The 22,889-nt window shown below is 40.4% G+C and overlaps 1 protein-coding gene across 2 annotated transcripts in view; it reads left to right on the forward strand.

The window, feature by feature from the left end:
* SHROOM4 (shroom family member 4) overlaps positions 1-22,889 on the forward strand; it is a 272,257-nt gene that overhangs the window by 68,799 nt on the left and 180,569 nt on the right. The window contains exon 2 of one of the 2 annotated variants that reach the window (XM_062183200.1): positions 2,732-2,794. The exons of the other annotated variant lie outside the window; for it this stretch is intronic. The gene's annotated coding sequence lies outside the window, so the exon portion shown is untranslated. The remainder of the gene's footprint in view (positions 1-2,731; positions 2,795-22,889) is intronic. 2 annotated transcript variants of the gene reach the window in all.

Raw genomic sequence — 22,889 nt, forward strand, 5'->3', positions numbered from 1 at the left:
GCCTAGTGGGAGGTTCTTAGATCAAATGGGTGCATGCCTTTGAAAGGGACAAAGATATTTCTCATGGGACCTTGGTAGTTCTTAAGAGAAGATTGTTAACAAAAATCTGAACCTGGCTCCACCAAGTATCTTTGGTTTCCTGGTTGTGATGTGATCTTCTCCTACCACATGCATTCCTGACATCCACGATGAGGTGATACAGCAAAGGAGGGGGACTTTGCCAGAGCCTGTTCTATGTTGTTTTGGATTTTCAGCCTCTAAAACTTTAGCTAAATGCATCTCTTTTTCTTCAAAAGTAGCTGCCTTCAGGTATTACATTACAGCAACATAAAACTAATATCCCTATCCCCAGCACTGTGTGGTGAAAGCTTTACTAAAGGCAAGTATAGCCAAGAATAAGGGGCTTGCTGTTTCATCAGCTCTCTCATGGGATTACAGTTTCACCCTTAGATATACCCCTCCCTCCAGCATTTATTACCCCTTTTCCAGCTTCATATGTTGGAATCTCTATTTTAGGATTTTATAGTCAAAAAGAATGAGGTGCCTTCTCTACCCCAGATCCCACTTGTAGGGCAGAGGTTCCATACCAAGAAGAGTACACCAAGAAGATGGGGTTACCATCTGCACCTTCTAGCTCTTGCTTATATGGTGGAGGTATCACTCCAGGATACTCAAAACTACCAGCACACTCTCACTTCAGGGAGACAGCACAGAAATTATGCTCAGGGAACTAAGCGAGACTGGAAAACCAGTAAGTCAGAAGCGCTATTGAGTGCACTAACATTATTTTGGAACGCAGCATGGAAGAATTCATTCCTGAAGATGTTGTCAAAAGCAACAGAGATCTTCATGTTGAGCAACTAGTAGGACATTAATCGTTTCATGAAACTAGGAGCTACAAATATAATGGCAGAGCAGGCAGAAATTTGATAGGGAGAACTGAGGAGAAATACAACTAAAACTGTCTCTGTTAAGATCACACTTATCCCTGGGGGTTGGGAAGGTGTGCACATGTGCAGTGCAGCGCAGAATTGACTCAAAAGCAACCAGAGTGGGCACTTGAGAGCCACTAGTCACTATTTGAGTATGGAGCCAGTTTAAAAGTATTCCCTAAGCCACAAAGAAATGCATCCTCAGTGTTCTCAAGCCTATGGCCTAAAGGGCACAAACAGAATGTCTGACCTAACTGAACATTGGGTTATGCTGACCCAGGAGCTAATCTGAGCTAGTAAGAAACAAACAAACAAACAAACAAAAAGACAAGAAGTAAAAACTGCGAGATTGCACAACGCAGAAGAATTAGGCTTTATAGTCCAGTAAAGCCACTAAACACCAAATCCCATGGTCGTAGTAGTTGTAGGGCTAACTGAATCCCGAGTGGCAATAGCATGTCATCTAAAATGCCTACTTCTGCACAAATAATTACAACAAATACAAAAAAATAAACAAAACCAGGATAGTATGACTATTGTATAGGAAAAATGCAGTCAATAGAAACTACTTTTGGGTGGGCAGATGATTTATCTATCAGGCAAACATAAACCTTTCAAAATGGATATTTTTAGTGTGCTCATGGGGTTGGCATTTTGGTGCAGTGAGTTAAGCTGCTGCTTGGGACATTCACATTTTATATTGGAGTGCAAAGTCCTGCTACTCTGCTTTTGATCCAGCTCCTTGCTAATGCACATGGGAGGCAGTGGATGATAGATTAAGTGCTTGGGTCCCTTGCCACCCAGGTGGGAGACTCAGGTAGAGTTCTGAGCTTCATCCTGTCCCAGTCCTGGCTGTTGTGAGCATTTGAGGAGCGAAGTAGCAGATGGAAGACTCTCTCTGTCTCTCTCTCTCTGTCTCTCCACACACACACACAAAACCCCCTCCCCACCTTTCAAGTAGATGAAAATAAGTGAACATTAAAAATAAATATGTTAAAAAGCTAAAGGAGCTATTTTTAAAAATGATAAAAGGTAGCTATGATAACAATTAGAGAATATAAAATCAAAGAGCAAATAACAATAAAGAGAAATTATAAAAGAACAACCAAATAAAAATTCTGGCATTGAGAAGTACAACAAATAAATGAAAAATTCATTAGAGGGGCTCTGCATTAGAATTTGGCTGGATGAAGAAAGAATCACTGAATTTGGAGAATGTTAGACATTATACAATTTGAAGAACGGAAAGAAAAAAAAAGAGAAAAATGAATAAGTCCCCTGAAACAGGGGACACCAATAAGTGTTCCATCATACACATGATAAAAGCACCAAAAAGGAGAGAAGAGAGTGAATGGAGAAGAACAAGCATGAAGACATAATGGCTGACATCTTCAAAACATAATGAAAAACATTAATCTACGCATGAAAAGCCTCAGGGAATTCCAAAGAGGATAAAGGCATAAAGTTCTACAGCTAGGCATATAATATTAAAATGTTGGAAGCCAAAGCCAAAGGAAAAAAATCACAGGAGCAGCAAGATTAAAAAAAAATCACTCATTATGTACTCATGAACTTCAATAACAATGCTAGCATCCCTTAGTGGAGCACCGGTTCAAGTCCCAGCTGCTCTGCTTCTAATTCACCTTAAAGCTCCTGTCTCCTGGCTTTGACCTGCAGGGAGTGAACCAGTGGATGGAAGATCTCCTTCTGTCTCTCAACTCTGCCTTTCAAATAAATAATTAATATTTTTAAAAGATGGTGATACTTTGTTGATATCACACTTTTCTTTCTCATCAAAGGAATTTCTTCAGGCTGAAGGGAAGTGACACCACACAGCAATTCAGATCCACATATGAAAAAAGGTAAAGACAATTCTGTAGTAAGTATAAAAACAGCATAATTACATATTTTCTGTCATCTTTTTTATTTGAGTTAAAAACAATAGCATAAAACAGTATCTCTCTGACTGAATTTTGGCTATATTAATATGAGTAATAATGTTAAATGTGAATGGGCTAAATAATACAATGAGACAATGAGATTTAACTGTATACTATCTAATAGACTTTTTTTTAAAAAAGATTTATTTATTTATTTGAAAGGCAGTGTTACAGAGAGGCAAAGGCAAAGAGAGAGATAGAGAAAGGTTTTCCATCCGCTGGTTCAATCTCCAGATGGCTGCAACTGTCGGAGATGCGCTGATCTGAAGCCAGGAGCCAGGAGCTTCTTCCAAGTCTCCCGCATGGGTGTAGGGGCCCAAGGACTTGCACCATCTTCTACTGCTTTCCCTGGCCATAGCAGAGAGTTTGATTGGAAGTGGAGAAGCTGGGATTTGAACCAGTGCCTATATGGGATGCTGGCACTGAAGGTGGCAGCTTTACCTGCTATGCCACAATGCCTGCCCCGTTTTCTCTTTCTTTCTTTCTTTCTTTCTTTCTTTCTTTCTTTCTTTCTTTCTTTCTTTCTTTCTTTCTTTCTTTCTTTCTTTCTTTCACAGGCAGAGTTAGACAGTGAGAGAGAAACAGAGTGAAAGGTCTTCCTTCCATTGGTTCACTCCCCAAATGGCCGCTATGGCCGGGCCAGCCCCATTTTCAATTCAAGATACAAATAGATTGAAAGTAGAATGATGGGGGCCTGGCGCCATGGCTCACTTGGCTAATCCTCTGCCTGTGGTGCCGGCATCCCATATGGGTGCCGGGTTCTAGTCCTGGTTGCTCCTCTTCTGGTCCAGCTCTCTGCTGTGGCCCGGGAGGGCAGTGGAGAATGGCCCAAGTGCTTGGGCCCTGCACCCACATGGGAGACCAGGAGGAAGCACCTGGCTTCTGGCTTTGGATCAGTGTAGCTCTGGCAGTAGCATCCATTTGGGGGTGAACCAATGGAAGGAAGACCTTTCTCTCTGTCTCTCTCACTGTCTCTGTCAAATAAATTTTTAAAAATTGTTTAAAAAAAAAGAAAGTAGTATGATGGAAAAAGTATGCTATGCAACCATAGCTAGAGTGGCTATAGTAATATCAGACAAAATACATATTAAGATGTAAAATGTTATTACAGATGAAAAGGAGTATTTTATAATGATAAGAGAGTCAATTCATCAGGAAAATGTAACAGCTGGGAGCAGCGTTGTAGCATAGCAGGTAAAGCCACCTATGACCCCAACATCCCATAAGGGCTCCGGTTTGTGTCTCAGCTGCTTCACTTCCAATCCAGCTCTCTGCTAATGGCCTGGGAAAATCAGTGGAAGATGGCCCAAGTGGGAGACCTGGAAGAGGCTCCTGGCTCCTGGTTTTGGGCTGGCCCAGCCCTGGCTTTTGTGGCCCCTTGGAGATGGAATATTCCCTCTCTCTCTCTCTCTCTCACTCTCTCTCTCTCCTCCCTCTTCTTCTCTCTTTGTAACTTTTTTAAATAAATAAATAATTAAAAAAAAAGATGTACCAGCTATTCAGGTATTAGATATAAGTGCAATTAATGACAAATCTCCCAAATACATGAAGCAAAAACTACCAAATTAAGGGAGTAATAGGCACTTTAACAATAATAAAGTGGGTACAAAGTTGCAACCAGATAGAAGGAATAAGTTCTGGTGTTCTTTTACACAATATTTATAGTTAACAACCCCTTCAAGGGGCCGGTGCAGTGAGTTAACACCCTGGCCTGCAGCGCCAGCATCCCATATGGGCGCCAGTTCTAGTCCCGACTGCTCCTCTTCCGATCCAGCTCTGCTATGGCCTGGGAGGGCAGTAGAAGATGGTCCAAGTCCCTGGGCCCCCACACCCATGTAGGAGACCCGGAAGAAGCTCCTGGCTTCGGATCGGCTCAGTTCCAGTCGTTGTAGCCATCTGGGGAGTGAGCCAGGGGATGGAAGACCTCTCTCTCTGTCTCTACCTCTCTTTCAAATAAATAAAATAAATCTTTAAAAAACCCAATTACTGCAAAAGATTCATGGAAAATTGAGTTAAAGTGTAATATTTTGTGGACCACTAGCACATTTTGAAATAGCTAGAAGAGGGAATTTTAAAAAATATTTTATTTATTTATTTTACTTGAAAGTCAGAGTTATACAGAGAGAGAAGGAGAGGCAGAAAGAGAGGGGTCTTCCATCACCTTGTACCCCATAAATGTGTAAAAATATTATGTGTCAATCAAAATAAAATAAAAGTTAAAAAACATTAATGGTTGAAGAATTCAATACTTATTTTCAAAAATGAATAAAATTATTATACAGAAAATCAACAAGACAATAGAGGACTTGAACAACAGTCAATCGAGTAGACCTAACAGACATCTGCAGATCACTGTGCCCAACAACAGCAGAATGCACATTCTTCTCAAGTGTTTATGGAACATTTTCCAGGATAAACTATATGCTAGACCAGAAAACAAGTTTCAACAAACTTAAAAGAGAAAAAATCATATAAACTATATTTGCAGATCACAATGGGATGAAATTAGAAATCAACAACAGATGGAAAATTGGAAATTCACAAATATGTGGAAATTAAACAACACACTCATAAATAACCAGTGGGTCAAAGAGTCACAATAGACATTAGAAAATACTTTAATATGAATTAAAATGAAAATACAACACGTGTAAACTTATGGGATATGGCAAAAAATAGTATAGGAAAATCTAGAGCTATAAATTCCTATAGTAAGAGGTTCAGTGTGAGGGCCAATATTGTTATGCTGCTGCTTGCAGTGCCCATCCCTTATTTGAATTCCAGCTGCCCCACTTAAGATCCAGCTCCCTACTAATGCACCTGATAAGGCAGTGGAAGATGGCCCAAGTGTTGGACCCCAACACCCACATGGGAGACCCAGATGGAGTTCCATGCTCCTGGCTTCAGCCTGATCTAACCCTGACTGTTGCAACCAGCAGATGAAAGATTTATCTTCTCCCTGCACTCTGCCTTTCAAATAAACACCTGAATCTTAAAAAAAAAGAAAAATGTAAAATCAATAACCTATGTCTTTCCATAAGAAACTAGGAAATTAAGAGGAAAGCAAATGCAAAGCAAACACAATGAAAAAGTAATAAAATTTAAAATGGAAATAAATTAAATAGAAAGTAGAAAATCAGGAAGAACCAAAGTTGACTTATGAAAAATCACAAAGTCGATGCACAAAGGGTTTGTAAAAAGTTCGTGGAAAACATGTATTGTGAAAAAAAGCATGTCTTTCGAATTATTTCCACCAAAATCAACTTATCTTTTGATTCCGTTTTTACATGAACTTTTTGAAGTTCCCTAGTGTTAGTTTGCTAGGGTTGCCATAACAAACTACCCCAGATAGGTGGATTAAACAGGAGAGATGTAGTTTGTCATGGTTCTGGAGACTAGAAGTACAAGATCAAGGAGTTGATAGTTTTGGTTTCTCCCAAGCCCTCCCTTTGGCTTTCAAGTGGCCGCCTTTACTTTGTGTCCTCATCTGGTCTTTCCACTGTGCATGTACATGTCTCTCATGTTGCTTTAATGTGTCCAAATATCCTCTCCTTATAAAGACAGCAGTAACAGTGGACTAGAGTCCACCTTAATTGTCTCATTTTAAAACAGATTTATTTATTTGAAAGACAGAGTGACAGAGAGAGAGGAAGATAGCAAGAGATAATTCATCCACTGGTACACTCTTCAAATGGCCACATGGCTGGGGCCGGGCCTTATTTTTAATTTACTTACCTCTGTAAAGACTTTTTCTACAAATACATTCACATTTTGAAGTGCTGAGTGTTAGAGTTGCAACATAAGAATTTTGGATAGACACAATCCATACCATAACAATTGAAAAACCTTTAAATATAACAATATTGGAAAAGATAGAAGACTCAAATTATTGGTATCAACAATGATAAGGTAACATCACTTCTGATTTTGCAAAAAATAAATCCAGAAATATAAAGGGCTCCGTTGGTAATTTATATATTTTTTAAAGATTTTATTATTTGAGAGGTAGAGTTACAGACAATGAGAGGGAGAGACAGACAGAGAGGTCTTCCTTCCGTTGGTTCACTCCCCAAATGGCCACAACGGTTGGAGCTGTGCCGATCTGAAGCCAGGAGCCAGGAACTTCTTCCAGGTCTCCCATGCGGGTGCAGAGTCCCAAGGACTTGGTGCAACTTCTACTGCTTTTCTAGGCCATAGCAGAAAGCTGGATCAGAAGAGGAGCACCAGGACACGAACTGGCACCCATATAGGATGCTGTGCTGCAGGCGGAGAATTAAAGTACTGTGCCACAGCACTGGCCCAGTAATTATATTTAAACAAGAGCTAACACCTTCACAAACTCCTCCAGAACATAAAGGAAGAAACAAGTTTGAACACATTCTACAACTATTAACTCAATACCAAAGCCAAAGTTTTCACAGGAAAAAAAAAACTATAGAGCAACATGCCTTATGAATAAAGATGTAAAAATCCAAAACAAAATATTTGCAAACTGCATCCAACAATAAATGAAAAGAATCATACACCATAACCAAGTGGGATTTACCCTAGGAATGCAAAGCTGGTTTAACATCCAAAAAGCAATCAGTATAAACATGCATTAATAAAGTACAAAAACAACATAATCCACTCCATAGATGCAGAAAAAGCATTTGACCAAATCTAATACACATTCTTACTAAAAAAAAAAAAAGAACACTGAATAGGAATATAAGGGAACTTTCCAAAGCTGATAAAGGGAATGCACAAAACTCCTATAGTTATTATCATACTTAATAGTGAAAGACTGAATTCTTTCCCCTTCAGACTGGAGCAACACAAGGGTGCCCACCTAGTTTATTCAACAGAGTACTGGAGGTTTGTGCCAGGGCAATTAAATAAGAATAAGTTAATTTGTCTTTATTCACACATGATATGATCTTGTATATAGAAACACATAAGGAATCCACTAATAAACAAGTTCATCATGTTTGTAGGATACATCATCAAGATAAAAAATAAATTGTATTTTAGTAGCAATGAACAATGTGAAAATGAAATGAAAATATTTTTACTGATAATAACAAAAAGAACAATTAAGAATACATTAGAAAAAAAAGTACACTGAAAATTACAAAACACTCAAAAAATGTAAAGATCTGTATATACAAGAAGACCTCCCATGTTCATGAATTACGAGACTTAATATTATTAAAATGGTAGTACCCTAAATGGGTCTAAAGAGTCACATAATCTCTATCAAAATCCCATATAATTTTTTATTTGTAGAAAATTACAAGATATATTTCTTCCTTCAACAATGCATATTCAGATTCTTTGCCTATTTCTTAAAAAAAGATTGTTTGCTTTACTGTTTAATTTCGTGAGTTCCTTCTATATTCTGGATATTAGTTGGCTAATCTTTTCTCCCATTCTGTCAGTTGTTTCCTCATGCTGTTGATTATTTCCTTTGCTGTGCAGAATCTTCTTACTTTGATATAATCCCATTTATCTAGTTGTGCTTTTATGGCCTGTGCTTTGGGGTCTTATCTAAAGAATTGTTATCTATGCCAATGTCTTGGAGTGTTTCCCCTATGTTTTATTCTAGGAGCTTCCTGGTGTCAGGTCTTATAGTTAGTTATTCAATCTATGTTGAGCTGATTTTTGTATAGGGTATAAGTTAGGAGTATTATTTCAAACTTCTGCATGTGGAAATCCAGTTGAAATCTATATGTACTTGTTGAAGTCTTCTTTGTACTTTTCTGTGCTTGAAATATTTTAAAATAAAAAGACAAAATAGGAGATTAGAAGATCAAAAAATCCACATGGAAATTCAAGGGATCCAGACAACCTAAAATGATCTTGAAAAAGAATATCCAACTTTGGAAACCTACTCTTGCCAGTTTCAAAACAAAGCCACCTGTATCAAGTCAGTGTAGTACTGACATAAAGAAAAACAAGCAGATAATGGATATCAGTTGAGACCCCAGAAATAAGCCCTTGATTTTTTTAAAAAGTTTTATTTATTTATTTGAAAGGCAGAGTTACAGAGAGTCAGAGAGAGAAGTAGAGGCAGAGAGAGAGAGAGAGAGAGAGAAAGAGAGAGAAAGAGAGAGAGAGAGAGAGAGAGAGAGAGAGAGAGAGAGAGAGTCTTCAATCCGCTGGTTCACTCCCCAGATGGCTGCAAACATCAGAACTGCTCTGATCTGAAGCCAGGAGCCAGGAGCCAGGAGCCAGGCGCTTCCTCCAGGTCTCCCATGCGGGTGAAGGGGCCCAAGGACTTGGTCCATTTTCTACTGCTTTCCCAGGCCATAGCAGAGAGCTATATAGGAAGAGGAGCAACCAGGACATGTACCAGTGCCCGTTTGAGATGTCAGTGCCACAGGCGAAAGCTTAGCCCATTATGCCACAGCGCCAGCCCCTATTTCTTTCATTTAAAAACCGTTTTTAACAAAAATATAAAAATTTTACATAGTTATAGAGTACTATGTGATTTTTAAAAGATTTATTTATTTCTTTGAAAGGCAAAGTTACTGAGAGGAAGAGGCAGAGAGCGCGAGACAGGTCTTCCATCCTCTGGTTCACTCCCCAAACGGCTGCAACAGCCAGAGCTGGGCCGATCTGAAGCCAGGAGTGAGGAGCTTCTTCCTGGTCTCCCATGCGGGTGAAGGGGTCCAAGCACTTGGGCCTCTTCTACTGCTTTCCCAAGGCATAGCAGAGAATTGGATCAGAAGTGGAGCAGCTGGGACTCGAACCCATGTCCATATGAAACATCTTCAAGGAAATGAAATGTAACTCCAAAGACTGGAAGATGATATCAATAAATCATGTATCTTGCAAAATATGTGGATTAAAAATATGTAAAGACCTTTTACAGCTCAAAATAAAAGGACAAAGTATGCTTTTAAAAGCTGGACAAGAATTTCAATAGATATTCCTTCCAAGGCTACATACAAATGGCCAATAAGCACATGAAGAGAAACTCATCATTAGTGATTAATGGAATAAAAGTCAAAACCATGGTGACATTTGTGATAAAAAAAAAAGCAGTAACAAATGTTGTCAAGAGTGTAGAGTATTACAGCTGTCTTATACATTGCTAATAGGGATGAAAATGGTGCAGTTCTTTGGAAAACAGTTTGGCATTTCCTCAAAATGTTAAACCTGGAGTTACTATGTGACTCAGCAAACTTCTAGGTATATACCAAAGAGAAGTGAAAACATGTCCACATAAAAACACGTACATGAATGTCCATACTGTCATGAGTCATACTAGCTAAAATGTGGAAACAACCCAAATGTCCATCAATGGATGGATAACTAAACAAAATATATGCATACAATGGAATATTGTTTAGCAATGAAAAGAAATGAGGCACTGTTGAATGCTACTATGTAAATTAACCCCAAAACATTTCAGTGAAAGAAGCCAGGCACATACAGCCATGTAGCTTATAATTCCATTTATACAAAATGTTCAAAAAAGACAAATAAGTGCAGTTGAAAAATGGTCAATCAGTGCTCAACCAGTTGTTAATCAGTGGTCAATCAGTTTGGGGCTAGGTCTTGGGAATGAGGATAGACTCTAAATGCAGAGCTTTCATTTTAGGATGATGGATATATTCCGAAATTAGATTGTGGTGATGGTTGTACAAGTTACTAGTCTGTACAGTTTAAGTGGGTGGATTTCACCACTTATAAATTATATATAAAAGTTGATAAAATGCAGTGGTTCAAGAAAATAAACATTGTGGCCGGTGCTGTGGCATAGCGGGTGAAGCCACCACCTGCAGTGTTGGCATCCCATATGGGTGCCAGTTTGAGTCCTAGCTGCCCACCCCCACTTCTCATCCAGCTCCCTGCTAACGGCCTGGGAAAGCAGCAGAAGATGACCCAAAGTGCTTGGGCCCCTGCACCCATGTGGGAGACCCAGAAGAAGCTCCTGGCTCCTGGCTTTGGTCTGGCCCAGCCCCAGTCATTGCAGCCATTTGGGGAGTGAACCAATGGATGGAAGACCTTTCTCTTTCTCGCTGTCTCTCTTCCTCTCTCTGTAACTCTGCCTTTGAAATAAATAAATAAATCTTTTTAAAAAAGAAAATAGGGGCCGGTGCTGTGGTGCAGTGGGTTAAAGCCCTGGCCTGAAGCGTGGGCATCCCATATAGGCGCCAGTTCTAGTCCCAGCTGCTCCTCTTCCAATCCAGTTCTCTGCTATGGCCTGGGAAAGCAGTGGAAGATGACCCAAGTCCTTGGGCCCCTGCACCCACGTAGGAGACCCAAAAGAAGCTCCTGGCTTCAGATCTGCACAGCTCCAGCTGTTGTGGCCATCTGGGGAATGAACCAGCAGATGGAAGACCTCTCTCTGTAACTCTGTCTTTAAAATAAATAAAATAAATCTCTAAAAATAAATTAAAAAAGAAAATAATAATTGATGATTTTATAAAAAATGACATCACCAAAACAAATTGTAAAATTCCTTCCTAGATAAAGTGTAACTTCCAAATTTCTATTCCTATTTTTTCAGGTCTATTTCCCCATGTACCCCTCCTGTACCCTTCCATAGACCTTATCATTGGGGTTCTGTATTCCATTTTTCCCGTGTCTAGGGAAATTCTTCATCCTCCAGTCTTTTGGCCTGTGCTGTCTTCTCTATCCTAAAGCCCATTTCTCCATGAATTTCATTTCCTTTCTAAATGTGAACTGTTTTTCTCCAACTGCTGCTTCTGTTTTTTTTTTTTTTATGAAAACTGGCAAATTATTTCTTCTCGGCCTATTTATGCATCTGACAGATGTTTTCTGTGCACCTACTGTGTACTTGGCCCTGTGATGATACTTGCGGTAGCATATGCTGCTGATCTTTGTATTTGGGTGGGCAATAAAAATTTTTAATATACATAGTAAAATCTGGGAAGTGCTGAACAATTATATTTGTGGTACTTTTGTTTGGCCCACAGGAAGGTTTTGATTTCTAAATGACAAGTGAGTAATTGCTTCCTTTTTGTCTCTGAGTTGTCCATGTGTCTTGGGGTTTAAGTCAGTGGTGTGCTGGTAAACCAGCTCCCCCAAGAAAGCAATAACTAAATAAAACGTGATTTGTGTCATGTGTGGCTTCTATAGTGGGTAGACTTCCACCATGGCCATTTTAAATTATTAGCATTATATTATTGAAAACAAAGTTCAGAATCTAGCCATTGTGAGCCCTCTACTAAGAGGCAATTACTCAATCCTAATCGCACCAAGAAAAGCTTTCAAGGTGATTCTGCAATATCACAAGGAACTTAGGTAGAAGAGAACTAGTGCTTCTGGAACACCAACTCTACTTGACACTTGTACCCTTTAAGGGACTGGGTCCTTTAGGTACTGCTTCCCCAACCCTGTAAGGAAGATGCCACTTCACCGGTGAGGAGGGGGAAGCTCAGAAGGTTACAAACGGTCTACTTGATGTCACAGTATACTGCAGAGATATGATTTCATTCCTGATTTCATATGATTTTCATATGATTTCATTTTGATGCCAGAGCCCACACATGCTACTTTTGTCACACCGTGGCATCGCTAGCAGCAGGGATAGTGAGAGAATGTATTTTTCTTTTTTTTTTTTTTAATATTTTTTATTTGGCAGATAGAATTAGACAGTGAGAGAGAGAGACAGAGAGAAAGGTCTTCTGCCTTCCGTTGGTTCACCCCCCAAGTGGCCGCTACAGCCGGCGCACCTCGCTGATCCGAAGCCAGGAGCCAGGTGCTTCCTCCTGGTCTCCCATGGGGTGCAGGGCCCAAGCTCTTGGGCCATCCTCCACTGCCCTCCCGGGCCACAGCAGAGAGCTGGCCTGGAAGAGGAGCAACCGGGACTAGAACCCAGCGTCCATATGGGACGGAGGATTAACCAAGTGAGCCACAGCGCCGGCCCAAAGAGAGAATGTATTTTTCCAGGGGTAGTACTCTGAATATTGTTCACCTTTTGAGAGTTTGGCATAAACACATCACCTGTAGCACATTTGGCATGCTGCAGGATATGAGGGTCCTCTCTGTGCGAAGCAGGCAGAAAGGCAGTGAAGACAGGTGTGTGGGAGGGCAACCTCCAAACCTTTTTATTAATTTAAGCCTGAGGAGGGACAGTATTAATTGGGTAAAAATTCTTGGCTGTTCTGGGTGGTGGCAAGGATGCCTTATAGACATCAGGTGAGGCCTAGAATTGTCCATTTGCTAGGTAAATGCTGTCTCTAGAGATAGTAGTTTCTAAATCAAGTCAAGAAATAAAAATGATTAAGGCAGGCTTCTGAAAACAATTTTCTGACTTATTTTTTACTAGAAAGAAAACTCTATCAGGGCAGGAATCCTTGTCTGTTTTGTTGTTGTGTCCCTATTGTCTACAACAGTGCTTGACATTTACTCTTGGATGGATGGATGGATGGATGGATGGATGGATGGATAAATGGAATCTTTGTCTCCAGGTCTATAGTTCTGCCCTAGGCCTGGATGCTGCTTTAAACCAAAGCTCTTTTCAGAGATCCAGAAGGGACCAGTGCTGAGGCTTTTCACATTATTCCCTGCTAAAGATTTCATTAGCAATTATGTAAAGATATATTCTGTCAGGTGGGTGATGAGATGTGTAACATTGCTTTAGGAAGTCTTCCTCACTGTCTCTGGGTAGAATAACTACCAATTTTGGGGTATTTATTGTGTACCAGGTATAGACATAAGTGTCTTTCATCTCCTGGTTCACTCCCTAAATGGCTGCAACAGTCAGGGTTTGGCCAGGCCAAAGCCAGGTGCTAGGAATTCCATCCTGGACTGTCACATAGGTGGCAGGGACCCAATCCTCAGGATTAAGATGTGGGTGAGACTTCCCCTGTGTGCTCTGTTAGGAGAGGAAGTGCTTACAGACCACATTTCCCAGGGGACTCAGTCTGCTGTCATGCAGCCCGGAGTGTCTAAACCTGGCTTCAAAGCTGAAGAGAGAACAGGACAAGGGATTCTTGTAATAATGGGCACAAAAAGCTTGGACTAAAATGTTTCTCGTTTGTATTTAGCCAAGATTTAGTGAACACCCAATCAGAACATTCTGCCTTAGCTTACAGATGTAGGAATGGAAGAAAAGGAAAGGCGATTTTTGTTGACAGAAATGTGCCACCAAGTCCTTCACATATTTCTTGAGGCCATCCTGTGGGCCAGACAATGTATTACCCACTTTATAGATGAGGAGCCCAAGCCTCACAAGACTTTCGTGGCTTACAGAGCTAATCAGAGAAGGGGGCAAGTGGCATTCAAAAGTAGATATGCCTTATTCTAAAGCCCATTCTGCCCACTTCCCTACACAGCTGTCTTAAATCTTTCTGCTTAGTTATGGATGCTGACTTCTGTTCTCATGAAAATACCAGAGAGAAGAAAACCCTATGTTAATTATCATTGAACACTAACAATGTGACGTCAAAATAGCATGCCTTTGTCATGATTAGGCACAGTTCTAAAGTCAGAAACAGACTTTGTCTTTTTCCTTATGGTATTGGTCACTATTATATTAGGTAGCAAGAAAATTACACAAGAAGCTGTCAACAATGCAGTCCAATATTGCCAAAGAAAGTGACTAAAGGCAGCCTTCCTCAAACCACTGCAGAAACAAACCTGGATGAAAATCTAGCAGTAAACCCCAGCTGTTCCTGACATACTGACAGTCAGTAGCTCCTTAGCTAATACTCTTTCGCCCTGATGATAGACACCTTTTTTTTGGCCAGGCTAGATTTGAGTTCTGCTGGTACGTGAAGACATATTACTCCTTTATTGTTCCTCCAGGAGATGGCTGAAGATTCAATGGCTGTTAGTTCTAGAAATAAGGGTTTCCTCATTCTGTTCTTTTATTGTCACATCACCTAGGAGCAATAATTCCACAGTTGGCTAAAGTGATAGTGCCACATGGGTCCATCTATGATTCTGGGCTGTGTGGAGCATATCAACTCCATGATTTCAATTAGAGTGGCAGGATTCTGTCATTGCTTCATAGATCTTTACAAAACCAACTCTTGTTTAAAAATGAAAAAGATAGGTGTAAGTTAACACTGTTTCTAAAAATATTCTTCTATATGTGTGTCTTTGTGAAATTGTGAGTGAAGATAGTGAAGGCAATCCGTGAAATTTTGTTCCATTTTTACTGAGCAAGACACACTCCTATCATTCAGTATGGAGTGATACATAATAGCTTGACAAGCCTCAATGGCAAGCATCTTCTAGTAGCCTATTTCAGGATAACCTTAACTGTGTTGTGGTTAGTGAGCTTGTTTTTTTTTTTTTTTAAGTATTTATTTGAGAGGCAGAGAGAACAGGGAGGGAGAAGGAGAAAGTGAGAGAGAGAAAGAGAGAGCAAGCGAGCAAGCCAGCGTCCATTTGTGATTCACTCCCCAAATGCCCACAATGGGTTTTGGACAAGGGCCGGAGTTAGGAGCCAGGATCACAACTGAGGTCTCCCAGGTAGCTGGCAGGAACCCAATTATTTGAGGCATCACCGCTGTCTCCCAGGGTCTACGTTAGTAGGAAGCTGGAAGCAGGAAACAGAGCTGATATCAGATACTCTGATGTGAGACATAAGAGTCTTAACTAGTGTATTAACACCCAGGCCAAACGTCCGCCCCTAGAGAACTTTTATTAAACACCAGGCACTGTATTACTGTTTACCATTTTCCAACCTGATTGCTTGTGCAGGATGAAGGATAATGAATGTTATAAAGTTCCTTCCCTTACAGCCTTTAAAATCAGTTGAGATCAATGTAGAGAAATAATTCAGAGTTTTGACTGTTTCCAAAGATACATAGCAGTAGAAACAGGAGCTCTTTGAACAATTTTAAGAAGGAGACTTCTCACAAATTCAGAAGTTCATCCCTCGAGGAAGCATCTGTATTAAGAGCACTAAGGATTCTTGACTGTAACCCTTTGGATACTCACAGCTGAAAATGCATGGGCATCAGTAGTTGATATTGCCCAGGTAGGATGGCAGATGTGGCACTCCTGTCTGGTCTTTCAGTATTAGGATCTCATGGCAGGTAGATCTGTGCATAAATTCTAACAAAGAAATGCATACCAATCATTCCATTTCTGGAATTACTGCCTGGAAGAGGCCAAGATAATGAGATGTTTGTCCTCTTGTGTTGGTTGATATGGTCAGTTTGAAGCCTTCCAGAAACTTTCCTGTTGTCCAGTTCCTGTTCACTATGGTTTTGACAACCCTCAAGAGATTGAAAGATGGAGGTTTCCAACAATTGGAGATATTGTGGCAAGGGCACAGCCCAGTGTAGGGTCAGCAGTAGAAGCCAGTTCAGAGTATCAACAATTGGTAACCTTATGGAATGTCTTGTTTTAGAGAGAATCTCCCCATAGCAAGAATATAAAGAAGTTTACTCACCACTTCATACACAAGCTATCTTCTTGAAATATGCCAAGGTCTTCCCCACTGCTTTGCCTTTCAATATTTTGTAACCCTTTGCCAGAATTCCCTCTTCTCCATTTCTACATAGTAATCCCTCAGCCATTCTTCAAGGTTCAGCCCAAATAATATCTTATATATAATAACTTTTCCCTTATACCAGCCCTACTCTTTCTGTGGTCCCAAAGTCTATTGTACTGGTATATATCTATGATTTCTTCTCATACTAAGGAGTAAATTATGTGTGAGGATATTTCTCAACTAAATAGTGGTCCTTGCAAAGTTGAAGATTCTAACTTATCTCTGCGATCTTCATTAGGTGGAACAGATCCTTGCATACAATAGGGTAAATGCTGATTGAATTACTGAATTATTTATTCAGATATGGCTAGGGTTTCATCCCTGGATCCCATCATCATTAGGCTTTATTTTTTTTATCATACCCTGCATATGTACATTTCAATAACATTTTCTTTAATAAAACTTTATTTTACCATGTTTGTTTCTTTCAGTAAAGAGCAAATTGGTCCATACATAGATTCCAATGGAACAGTATATCAGTCTCATGATTTCTCCTTTAATGTATTTTTTAAAAGATTGATTGATTTGAAATGCAGAACAACAGAACGAGAGAGAGAGACAGAGAAAGAGAGAGAGAGATTTTCCATCAGCAGCTGGTTTACTCCCCATATGCCCCATATGAGCTGGGTCAGTCTGAAGCCAGAATCCTGGAACTCCATCCTGGTCTCCCATGTGGGTTGCAGGGATCAAATAGTTGGACCATCTTCTGCTGCTTTCCTAGGCACATTAGCAAGAAACTGGATCAAAAGTGGAGCAACTGGCACTGAACTGGCACTGTGATGTGGGATATCAGTGTTGCAAGTGGGGGGGCTTAACCCTCTGCACCACAATGCTGACCCTGACTTTCTTTTTTCCCTCTTTTTAAAACAAGTTTTATTTATTTGAAGGGCGGAGTGACAGAGACAGGGAGAGACAGAGAAAGAGATCTTACAACTGCTGGTTCATTCTCTCAAATGTCTGCAACACCGTAGCCTGGGCCAGGCCAAAGCCAGGAGCCTACAACTCCACCCAGGTCTCCCACGTGGGTGGAAGGGGCTCAAGCCCACAGGCCATCTTCTGCAGCTTTCCCAGGCACATTATCAGGGAGCTGCATTGGAAATGAAGCATCAGGGACTAAACTCCATATGGGGTGCCTGCGTTGCAGACAGCAGCTTTAACTCACTGCAACAATACTAGCTCCCTTCCTATAATTTCTGAGGAGATTTGTGGGCAAATTCTCCTTAGGAGAGTTGTTCTAATAGTCTGAATAATTTGGCTCCTAAGTGTTCAGAATCAGCCAGTTTTTCCTTGGGAAACTTTTAAGACCTTCACTTGACAAGAGTAAAGAAGTCATTCTAGGGTTCCTGATCAGCTCAATATCTGAGTTTCAGGATTCCTAAAGGTCACCTTTCCAACCAAATCTCATGAAAAAATTCATGTCAGTTTTGACTTGTTCCCTCTTCTAGAGGTTTCTCTGCCTTTTAGAAGATTATTCTTTTAAGGGACTGGATTTTACCCCTAGCTGGTCTAGGTAGGTCCCAGCCTTTGAATCCCTACAAGTGTACATCTTAATAACAAGCTGCCTTTTGGGGAGTTAAAGACAATGTTAGTTTCCTCATTACTTACTTTGGTTTTTTTAAAAGATTTATTTAATTTTTTGAAAGGCAGAGTTAGAGATAGAGGAGGGACAGAGGGAGGGGAGAGGGAGAAAGGGAGAGAGGGAGAGAGGGAGAGAGAGAGAGAGAGAGAAAGCTTCCATTCACTGGTTCACTCCCAAACGGCTGCAATGACCGGAGCTCAGCCAGGCTGAAACCAGGAGTCAGGAGCTCCTTTCAGGTCTCCCATACAGGGGCCCAAGGACTTGGGCCAGCCTCCACTGCTTTCCCAGGTGCATTAGCAGGGAGCTAGATGGGAAGTGGAGCAGCCAGGACTCGAAATGGTGCCCATATGGGATGCTGGGGTTGCAGGTCAGGGCTTTAACCTGCTGCTCTACAGCTCTGGTCCCATGATCCACTTTCAACATTGAGTTTTTTCAACATACATGAACACCTTCCTAATGTTAGGCAGCAGAGTCTAATCTCCAGACCCCTGAACTGTTTCCCATATGTCCAGTTTCCAGTCCTGTAAGCCACTTCTTCCAGATAATTTCCACCTTGTCATTGGCTCTGAAGTTTATAACTTTAACATGTTATCTTTGTTAAATGATTCTCATTGTTCCAGTAAGCCCAGATTTTTAAAGATCCCTTCATATGTAGGGTTTACTCTTTCATAGTTGAGCCTCATCTTTTGGTTCTTCCATATAAGCACTCAGTTATGGGACTTTGGAATAAAGCAGTGCTTCTTAACAAAGAGCTTGGTGTGACTGAATTAGAGGATTCCAGTCAGACCTGTGTTCAATCCATTTAACCTCTTTGAGACTACAGTGGTGCTGATAGTTGCCTTACAGGTCATTGTCAAGATTCATGAGACAATGAACTTACAGACTTATCTTTAAAACATTAAACACTGTGCCTGAGAGCTTAGTGGGTGCACACTAGAAGTTAATGTCCCTTTCTTTCTTCCATCCTTGCCCTGCCCACCACTGCCCTCTACTGAGTAGAGTCAGTAACTGCTTTTGAACTTGAATTTCTGGCTTGAGTCAAGCGGTTGGTTCCATTTAATTTCCTTTCAGTCCTTTGGAGGGTGGAAACCGTGCGTGAGATGCAGGACAAACTGGAAGATGGCAAATTGACCTTGATTTTGTTAAGTATCCCTTGTAAAAATATTTCAGTAGGCATCTTTGCCAATTTATGACACAGCATAACTGAATAAGAATTCTGTTATTTTATGGGTGGTTATTTACGAGAACTTAAGAAATATTATAAGATCCCAAGGTGCTAATCATGCATTCTTGGAATATAATACAGCTTCTGCAGTTCACCCTCATATAAGTGGTGAAAAAAATCATAGCCTGCATTTGATCTCATTCCTAGGATTTCTGCGTTCTTTCTGAGGAAGGGAATACATGAATTGATACTTTTAATTTCTATGATGGCATGATGTGGGTTTGCATAAAAGCAATAAAAATTCAGGAATCCAAATGGCATTCTGTTACACACTGATGAAAGACCATACTGTTGGCATTCGCCTCTTTCTGAGGGAGTTTTGGAATAAGTCGGGCAATCCCCAAGCCCTGCAATCAGACATTACAGTAGATGAGATACAATCCCACTGTCAGATCTGAGTTTCTCCTCTCCCTCTGCCCTTCCCTTACTATGTGATCCAGAACAGGTCCTTTGACCTCACTTTCCCTATGCTTTCTCTTGTGTAAAATGAGAAAAAAAATTATTCCAACTTCGTGGACTTGTTCTATTACAAATGTGGTTAACAAGTCACCTCGCCTAGTCCTCCTAGCCCAGTGTTTGGTACATGGTAGGCAAAAAATAAAACATTGCTTGTAGCATCAGTTTCAGATGACAACATGCAACCCCCTGGAGCTACAGTATCATTTCCCTATTGAGCAGTTAATGGGGCTGAGAGCATGTAGATGGTTTGGGGGTTCAATTTCTGGGACTCCCAGGCCACCCTGAATCCCTCAAACTGCTGGAGGATCTTAAGGATGGTGAGAAAACACTGCATTGCTTATCCTTATTGGCACTTGGTGGCATGTAAGCAAAGACAGTGAGAAGATCCCTGGTGAATTTTCAACCTTTCTCAAGCACATGGGAAGAGCCTTTATGGATCTGCTTCAGCTCTGGTCCACAACTCCTTTAATGCAAGGACTTGGATTTGCCAATGCAAATAAGAGTGAGATGTTGATGCCTTTTTTTCTGATGTCTAGAAAAGGTATTCAGGAATCTGGTGAGTTGGTCATTTTGTTTCCCTTGGTGTGGAAAGAGGTAGCTGGAATCCTTTTTTCCTCTTGAGGAATCTTGACTTAGAGGCAAAAAGAAAATCCCTAAAATGTTCTGCTCATAAGAAAAGAGCAGTCTGGCTGAGGTGGGACTCTTGCTAAAGGATAAACATCACCATCAACCAGCTTTATCAGTCAAGAACAGGTGCAGAAACTAAGCTATAGTGACAGAAAGCTGATCAGCATTTGCTGAGGAGTGAGACAAGGAATGGTGTGTGGCAGTACAAAGGGCACAAGGAAACTTTGGGTGTTAATGGCTGTATTCACCACCTTGAGTATGCTGATAGAATATACATGTGTTAAAGGTCATCAGATTGCATGCTTTAAATATGCACAGTTTAACACATAACAGCTATCTCAATAAATCTTTTGCAGTGTGTATAACACTCGGTACACAGTAGGTGCATACCAAATATGTGTTGAATTAACATAAATAATCACAGGAGGCCAGCTTCTGGTGTAAAGAGTTCAGCACACCCTCTCACCAGTGAAGTAACCATTAAACCAGATAAAAATGATCAAAAACAACCATTCAGGGTATCCAGAAGTTGACACTAGTTCATGGAACTAATCAAAAATCATTTATTGAAGAAAATCCATTGACTCTTGGTAAGAATAATTGGCATCTATGGAATTTGAGCCAAGATCTGCTCCCACCTCTACTTCCAGCTTTGTGATCCAGAAGATTTTTTTTCCAGGGGGCTACAGCCAAGAAAACAGGCTTTCTCCCTCACTAGCTCCTGGTTGTAGGGCTACGGTTTCATTCCAGGATGTGGAGGCCACTGATGACTCTGATTTTGCCATCTCTAGTTCTGAGTTGTAGATTTCTTCTGGTTGGATGTAGCCAAGAAGAATGGGAGCTTCCATCCCCTGCCTGGTTCCCACGCCTAAGATCAAGGGAGCAGATGTGGACTTTTTCGGTCAGAAAAGGACTTCAGAGGCTTGTATGGCAGGGGTGTCAGTCCAGAAGAAGCAGGCTGCCAAGTCACTCTCTCTCCACGCAGCTCCAACCCAGCAGTGCAGCCTACAATGGGCTGACTTTATTTACACTGGATGGTGAAGGAACTCATGCCTGCAGGTGTTGCTGAAAACAGTAGGAGCAATAAACAGTCCAAAAAGAAAATTGAGAAAACAATTCTATTCACAGTAGCATCACAAAGATTTTTAAAACTTTTGAATAAATTTAACAAAACAAGTACAGATTCTGCCTTGAAAAATACAAAATTTTAATTTTATTGGAAAAAATATTAGAAAGACCTAAACAAATGGCAGCATAATTCCAATTTATTTTTTCCCTTTTGCTTCTTATGCTTTTAGTGTCATATCCAAGAATTCATTGCTGAATCCAAAGTTATGAAGACTTTTTAATGTTGATTTGGTAGCCTACAAATTTGTTGGTTTTCTTGTCTCCAATAGCTTTTTTTATTCCTCAGGATTTTCTATATATACAATTGTGTCATCTATAAATGGATGCCTTCCATTTTTCTTCTTGCCTAGCTGCCTTGCCTAGAACTTCTAGAACAATGCTAAATAGAAGTGGTAGAAGTGGTGGGAGTGGGCATCCTTTTCTTGTTCCTGAATAAGGGGAAGACTTTCAGTCTTTCACCATTTTTAAAAGATTTATTTATTTATTTGAAAAGCAGAGAGAGAGAGAGAAAGAGAGCGCATCCATCCACTGGTTTACTCCCTAAATGGTTGCAATAGCTGGAGCTGGGCTAGGCTGAAGCCAGTTCCATCCAGTTCTCCCACTTGGGTGCCAGGGGCCCAAATACTTAAGCCATCCTCCTCCACTTTCCCGGGTGCATTAATAGGGGGCTGCATCAGAAGTGGAACAGCCAGGACTCAAACCACCACTCATAGGGTGTTAGTGGCACAGGTGGCAACTTAACCTGCTGTGCCAAAATGCCAACCCTGTGTCTTTCACCATTAAGTTTGATGTTAGTTGTGGTTTTTTTTCATAGATGTCCATTATCAGTTTGAGGAAGTTCCCTTTTATCCTTAGTTTATTGAGTGTTTTTAATCATGAACGTTTGTCACATTTTATCAAATCTTTCTGCATCAACAGAATTAATGTGGTTCTCATCTTTCATTTCTTCCTTTATGTACCATGTGCCCCCAAATTAATTTATCATAAATGTAAGGTTTTATTTAGTTTGTGAATCTCAAATCAATTCCATGGATCTAAATGTCTGTCCTTATGCCAGTATCACAATGTCTTGATTATAGTAGTTTTATACTGTTTTGAAATCAGGATGTTTAAAAATCCTTCAACATTCACCTGTTTTTAAATCAAGATTGCTTTCACAATGTTGTTCTTTCAATTTTCATATGAATTTTAAGATCAGGTTTTCAACTTTGCTTTAAAAAAATCTGAGGTTTTTATGGTTTGACTTTGTAAATCACATTAGCGATGGCGCTGTCTTAGCAATATTGACTCTAATGGTCCATGGAATAGCTGAAACTGTAAAACTACTAATAGAGGGGCCAGCGCTGTGACTTAGTATATTAAGCCCTGGCCTGTGGCACCGGCATCCCACTACTAGTAGAAAACATAGGGGGGAGTTCCATTACAATGGTTTTATTTTTTTAAAGATTTATTTATTTATTTGAAAGTTGGAGTTACAGAAAGAGAGAGAGAGAGAGAGAGAGAGAGAGAGAGAGAGAGAGAGAGAGATCTT

This window comes from Lepus europaeus, chromosome X, assembly GCF_033115175.1.
Source record: "Lepus europaeus isolate LE1 chromosome X, mLepTim1.pri, whole genome shotgun sequence".
Taxonomy (NCBI): Eukaryota; Metazoa; Chordata; class Mammalia; order Lagomorpha; family Leporidae; genus Lepus; species Lepus europaeus.